General features: G+C 41.1%; 1 protein-coding gene across 3 annotated transcripts in view; it reads right to left on the bottom strand.

Moving 5' to 3' along the window:
- Positions 1 to 6,876, bottom strand: part of LOC139069629 (spectrin alpha chain, non-erythrocytic 1-like) — a 71,383-nt gene extending 64,507 nt beyond the window's left edge. For 2 of the 3 annotated variants that reach the window (XM_070550268.1, XM_070550271.1), the window contains exon 1: positions 6,122 to 6,876. The gene's annotated coding sequence lies outside the window, so the exon portion shown is untranslated. The remainder of the gene's footprint in view (positions 1 to 6,121) is intronic. The other variant, XM_070550269.1, reaches the window with a different exon arrangement.
- Positions 6,877 to 7,132: the final 256 nt, after the last annotated feature.

A 7,132-nucleotide genomic window follows, 5' to 3' on the forward strand; every position in this document is an offset into this window, starting at 1 on the left:
AATTATAAACTTACCGGTTTAAAACTTTTTTAATACAGGTACTTCTCACGAACAGGCGCAGAAAACCTCCACCTAAACTCCGTGTGAGGGTCAGGTCGTTGGGTGTTCCAGTTAGCTACGGTTGAATTGAAGCTAGGTGGCTACATCCGTTAGCTCGGCTCCCACCTCCGCTTTAGCTTTGGGTTAGCCAGGGTTAGCTTCAGGTTAGCTCGTAGCTAGTTCGTCACTCGATCCCAGCCTTACAGCCCCACCCTCAGCGCCTCCTCTCTTCCCTTTAATGGAATTGTCTGGGCTGGACGGAACCTGTGACACGGTCAAAATGGCGGTGGTGGCCACCTCCCATTATGGACAAAAAACGTGTTATTGGAGCCTATGGAATCGTTTTGTCCAGTATGTACAGTCTATGCCCAGGATATGCGTGGGCGTTGAGGCATCTGGGAAGGGATCTCAAAACTGGATTATAGATGGCAGACAGTTGGTGTCGTCTGTTGACTATAGGTCCTCTGTTGAGTGGGTTATTTGGCTTGGCAGTGATTTGCCTAAGCGCCCTTTCCACACAAAAGTTGAGTCGTTAGCTGAGAATTGTTCTTTCAGCCTCTCAGAGTACCTTGATTTAGCATTTTTCACCTCCCTGCTGAACCTTCATTTCACCTCTTTTGTAGCTCTGTGTCTTTGTTTTTAAATGCAATCTCCTTCTCCAGTGAGCTGACTGAGTTTGGCCATGGTTTGTCGTTATTGAAATACAGTCTGCTGAGTGTTGGAACAATGCTGGAATCACAATATTTTTGCCCCACGCACAAAATTTTATCCACAAGTGCACGCTGCACTGCGTGCATGTCTGCACTCGGCAGGATGTAGACGTGGCCAGAATAAATGAGGAGAAATCATGGGGAGAGTACAAAGGGTTACAGTTGAAGAGTAAGCATTCTAAATCAGGAGAACAGTGCTGGGAGATTGTGGTCACATCAGAACACCAAACCAACTGTTGTTAGTATAACAGACACCTACACCTTTTGGTTTTGCCAGAGAGATCGCTCTTGCGGTCTGCGCAGTGGAAATGAAAACCATCTAGTAGGTTGGTCAAATGAATAGATGAAGGAGTCATGAACAAATATGGAGGTTAGATTTGGAAAGTGAAATTTTCATCAATAATAATCATTATGTTTTATTTATTAAAGGTGGCGACTGCCTTAGATCCACGATTTAAGGACCTCAAGTGCTTGCCCAGAGCAGAGAGGGAGCCAGTGTGAGTAAAGCTTGGTTTATGCTTGACGCATTCACTTTCCGCGCGGTGATGCGGCTCGCAGATGGAACGCGCTTCACAACTCGCAGCGTTTATGGTTTGTGCGGCTCGTCTCTGCGGCGAGCCAATATTCTCCCAAACTGAACGGGGCAGCATGGAGCTCTACGGCATGCATCCAACACTACACCATAGTAGAAGTAGAAATGACTGTTTACAACACGGCATTTCAGCATTTTTAACAGCCTTCTCGTCTTTTCCGACAGTGCGAGCTATTTCTCTCCAAGAATTATTAACAACATGTTGATCACGGTGATCTCTGAGAGCTGAATCATACAACTGTCTGTATTTACGAACCTCTGCCGTACTAGTTCTTGCCGGTCCGCCATGTTTTTCCGCGTCCGACCGTCCGCGTGGTTAGAAATTTTCCGAGGTGCACGTTGCGGAAATTCTGGGCCGTGCGGAGGCGCGGCGGAGGGGCGTGGTTGTTAAAATGACGCAACTTTTCCGCGCGGAGCTGTGCGGACCTCGCGGACGCGTCAAGCATAAACCAACCTTTAAGCTACGTGAGTTGGTGAAGGGACAAGAACCTATTCTGAAGCCACTCAGGGAGGAGAACCCTGAGCCACCCAAGAAGAAAAGAGCCCTTCTACTAATGGGATCAGACTCAGATTCAGATGAGGAGACACCAGTAGACAACACTGTGGAGAGGTACAAGGTAAAGCCCAGTGCCAATTTAGATCAGTGTCCACTGAAGTGGTGGTCGGAACACACTGCTGTGTAAGATGGCCCACATTGCCCGTAAATATTTGGGGACTCCTGCCACAACTGTCCCATGTGAGAGACTTTTTTCTTTAACAGGCCATATTGTGCAGAAGAGAAGATCTAGATTGTCACCAGACAATGTGAACAAGCTGGTCTGCTTGAGTGACTGGTGGAAGAAGGAGAAATAGAGCTTGGACTGATTGACCAAATGCTACTGACTGTAAATAGTTAATCATGACCTATTCTGTAGACCTACAGTGCAGAATTTGTTGAACTGAATAAACAGCTATTAAACACAAATACTTATTGATCATTATTTATTTTCATCATCAGTTATCGTAGTAAAACTGCTTTATCAGTCTGTGATGCATTATTGAAACAAGAAATACGCCTCCATTCTCAAAGACTTGCTTTTATTCATTATCTAGGTAGCACACACATATGCCTTTGGCAGAATTTGAATGAGCCATTTTAATCTAGATTAATTCCAAGATTACAGTGAGATTAATCTAGATTAAAAAAATGAATCTATGCCCACCACTAATATATATATATATATATATATATATATATATATATATATATATATATATATATATATATATATATATAGATATAGATATAGATATATCTATATATCTATATATATATCTATATATATATATATATATATATATATATATATATATCTATATATATATATAGATAGATAGATATATAGATATATCTATATATCTATATCTATATATATATATTTATTTATTTATTTATTTATTTTATTATATCAGGTTATTTTCCACCCTGATTTACAAATAAATTCTTTAAAAATCCTGCCATGTGAATTCATGGATATTTTTTTTCACATTCTGTCTCTCACAGTTGAAGTGTACATATGATGAAAATTACTGACCTCTGTCATCATTTTAAGTGGGAGAACTTGCACAATCGGTGGCTGACTAAATACTTTTTTGCCCCACTGTATATAAATAAAATGTATGAAATCTCAAAAAGCAACAGGTAAATCATTGTTAGAAAGTCAATGTTTTAATTGTGTATTTTTATTTTTTTGCAGTTGCAGAAAACCATTGCTGATGGTGGCCAACCAGCTACCAAAAAGGCAAAAATGTCCAACCCGAACACTGAGGACGCATTTACAAGTACTACAAAGTACAAGAGTGATGCCAAAGAAAAACAAATTAAAGAAGAGGCTATCGCTACATGGATTGGATGTACAGGATTGCCGGTCACAACAGTAGAAGATGAGGATTTTATTCTGATGATGGAAAGTTTGGATAAGAAGTTTACTGTGCCAAAGAAAACCAAGATAAGTAATCTAATTGAAAAACACTATGAAAACAAAAAAGCTGCATTTAAGAAAAGACTGTCTAGTGCCAGAAAAGTATGTATTGGGACTGATCTGTGGACTAAAAAGGGACTGACAGCATCATTCCTTGGCATAAGTTGCTGCTTTTTCTGTGTTGAACAACAAAAACCAGAACACTTACTGCTAGCTCTTGAACAACTTGACCATCCACACACTGCCCAGTCCATTAAGGCTTGTGTGGAAAAGTGCATGCAAGAATGGGGGATCCTAAATGAGAAAGTTCTCACCGTAATAACAGACAATGGTAGCAATATGGTGGCAGCATTCAAACATAGTGCTCCAGAAGATGAAGATTCCAGCTCTGATGATCCAGATTAATCCATCCTAAGTGAAAGTGATTCCAAGGAGACAGAAAACCTGCAGTGTCAAGACCTAGGCATGTACAGGATGCCATGTGTCGTCCATATGCTGCAGCTTGTTGTCCACATGATAAACAAGGAGGAAAGCATCAACAGAGTCTTGAACAAAGTCCGATCAATCGTGAAACTTTTTCGCAAGTCATCAGTCGCAACACAGAAGATTTTGGATGAGTGCGGCCTAACTGTTGTGAATGACTGCCCCACACGCTGGTCAAGTACTTATGAAATGGTTGCACGTCTCCTCAAAGTTAAAGAATCTGTTTGTGAAGTAGCAAACGAGATGGGATGGGACTGCTTGCTCTCAAGTGAGTGGCAGAAGCTGAAGTCAATGCAAGAACTTTTGCAGCCTTTTGCTGAGCACACACAAACTCTTCAGAGTGACACAATGTCGATGTCATTAATACTCCCTGCTCTCTTTGATTTACTCAGCCATCTGGCAGATGTGGAACAAAACACAAGTCGAGATGTTGCTGCTCTAGCACGTAAAATGGAAGGGAATGTGAACCAGCGTTTTGCCTGGGTACTTGATCCCTCAGATGACAAGTTTTCCCCACTTGTAGCAGCTGCTTGCTTTCTCAATCCTACTGTGTGTCAGACCCTCCTCAATGTGGCTGATGATAGCATTCAGGAGCTGCTCAAGCAGGCAGAAGGGTATGTTGTTCGGTGCTCTCAGACACAGGAGAACCACTCTGATCTGGAGGAACTGAATGGACCTGAACTGGCACCACCCACCGCCGCCTCCTCTTCATCATCTGCCTCCTCCTCCTCCAGACAACCAGTCTTTAGGTTTCTCTCCAAATTCAGAACAAAGCCTAAACCAAAGTCTTCCAAGTGTAGTGTTAGACAGCAGATAAGCCAGTATAAGGAAGAGCTCTCACAGTCCATCACTTGTGAAACGGGAATGGAGTTTTGGCTTGGAAAATGTGACACATTTTATCACAGCCTGAAACCATTAGCATTAGATATATTGGCAATGCCAGCTTCTCAATCTTTTGCAGAAAGAGTGTTCAGTATCACAGGTGACCTCACTAGAGGGAAACGCAACTGAGCAAAGGTCACACTAGCACGAAGTGCTTTTCTCAAAATGAATCGCAGCAAATAAATATTCACACTGTTTGGTTGAGCCTGTGTTGTAACAAGTGAATATCTATAGACTCAGGGTTAACATGTTTAAATTTGCTGTTCTTGTAAATTCTTGTTGTGCAATAGCTAAAAATAGCACCTTTGTAATTTCCAGTGTGCTTTTTGTTTTTTATTAAACACGTAAGTGTTAAACATGTGAAGTGTTTTTTTTTATTCAAATATTCTATGTTCTTAGCTGTGTGTGCTATATCTGATCAGTGGTGGTTAAGAGTTTGGACCCTGTGTATTAAATTACACTAGTTTTTCCGTGCTCTATACAAAAGTAGGAAATTACTTCATTAGAAAAAACATGCATTTTGTTGACTAAAATTGCTTATTTTCATCGACTAAAATTACTTGTTATTTTCATCGACTAAAATGGGACTAAAACTAAAATAAATCTAATGACTAAAATTGGACTAAGACTACAATTAATTTTTAGCAAAAAGACTAAGACTAAAATAAAATTAAAATTTCCTGTCAAAATTAACACTGCTGCGGACACTGCGACTTTTTCATTTGTAGCACTCAGTTTCAGCTCACACCGTAAGTCTGGTAGCAACATGTCGGACTTCAAATGTGCTAAAAATAGCAGTTTTTACAACACGTCAGACTTTTTACTGTGTTGTTATTGATGTCCGTTGTCCCTCAGGATTGCTGCAGGAGGACGCAGGTATTTATGAGTGGCGGAGGAAAACGAACGAAAGTAAATAAATGTTTTGTGATCAGTATAATTTGACATAACCACGGCAAACATGCTTTCGACAATCCTTGTTAGTGTGAGACAAAAAAAGTGTAGAAATTAAAACGGACATGTGTTAATAGAGAAACAGCTGGCAAGCCATGTTTGCACATGCGCCGTGAGCGGTTCTGGTGCTGTTTGGGCCGCAGCCGCTCGCATTTGTTTACTGTGAAGTAAAGTTGAAGTGCTGAAGTTTTGAAAACTAATTTTGAATAAAACTTGAATAACTGGCATTTGCGTGCTCATTTCAAGAGGTCTTTCATATTTTATAACATGCTATTTGATACAATGGTTTAAAAACGCAAAAGAGTAATTTATTAGAGTACTCGATTAATCGATAAAAGATTTGATAGAGTACTCGATTACAAAAATATTCGATAGCTGCAGCCCTAGCTGTATGTTATACGCTCAGAGAAATACACTCGCTCCTAAGTTTGAGTCTTGTTCTGACAAAGTAAAGATAACCTTGTTTAAGGCTTATTTACATATCTGAAAGGTGGCAGACATACCTGTGTCCATGCTGTCCAGGTCCAGGTGGTGAAGAACATACCATGAATCAGTCCCAGCTGATGGATGATCCTGAAGTGGTAGCAGGTTTTCTTTAGCCGTGTTTAGCTAACAGCTGCAATAGAAACAAAGCAGGAGAGCTGATTAAGATGCTGCTTCAGAACAACGCAGGAGATTAAAGATCCAACGCTTTGGTTCTGATCAGCTGAGGACAGATCCAGTCTGGAAAAGAGGACCTTTAGTCACCAGAGTTCACGGAGTAGAGCTAACCACTTTTTCCTCCAGAGTCTCATTCGGGGCTTTTCCGTAGGAGAGTGTGAGCAGGATGGATCAGAGAGCGAGCAGCGATCCTGCATCATGACCAACTCAGATGAGCGAGTCTGATAGAGGGAACCTCTTCAATCTGATGAAAGCAGCAAAACGAGCGCGTTTCTCAGAGAGGCCAAAGGAACAGCAGCAGATCCAGAGGGCAGGAAGTCTGGGGAAAAGCTTTTCTGACCCACAACCTGATTCAGGAGCTCCGATTGTCACGAAGACCGCAGAATATCTTCTCTGCTTCTGGAAAGAACTCCACCAAGTTGTTGAGGAGAAGAAGAAAGTGTCCACAGTGGTGAGAAGATTTCTGCAGCAGCAGCAGTTAGTCGCTTTAGCTGATCAACTCTCCCAGAGACTGAAGTGAAGACATTTTTACTGCAGAGCCTCAAATATTCTCCTCACACACCAGAACAACAACAAGCTAGCTCTGCTAGCAGCTTCCGGTTTGTGCTTCTTCTGGTGGTCGGTGATCAGCGTAAATGTGCACTAGCGCCACCTGCTGGAGCGAAATAAAACACACCTGTGTGTTCAGAATGGGACTAATAAACACATAACATGTGTTATATTTTTATTATTTTAGGTGGTCTCTTCAAAAGCCACGAAAAACAAGTAAAATACGTTTTTCTTTATGATGTTTTTAATCTAAATCTGACCAGTTTTATTCTTTATGAACTTCAAACAAACTAAAAAATCTTACT

This window comes from Nothobranchius furzeri, chromosome 4 (assembly GCF_043380555.1).
Source record: "Nothobranchius furzeri strain GRZ-AD chromosome 4, NfurGRZ-RIMD1, whole genome shotgun sequence".
Taxonomy (NCBI): Eukaryota; Metazoa; Chordata; class Actinopteri; order Cyprinodontiformes; family Nothobranchiidae; genus Nothobranchius; species Nothobranchius furzeri.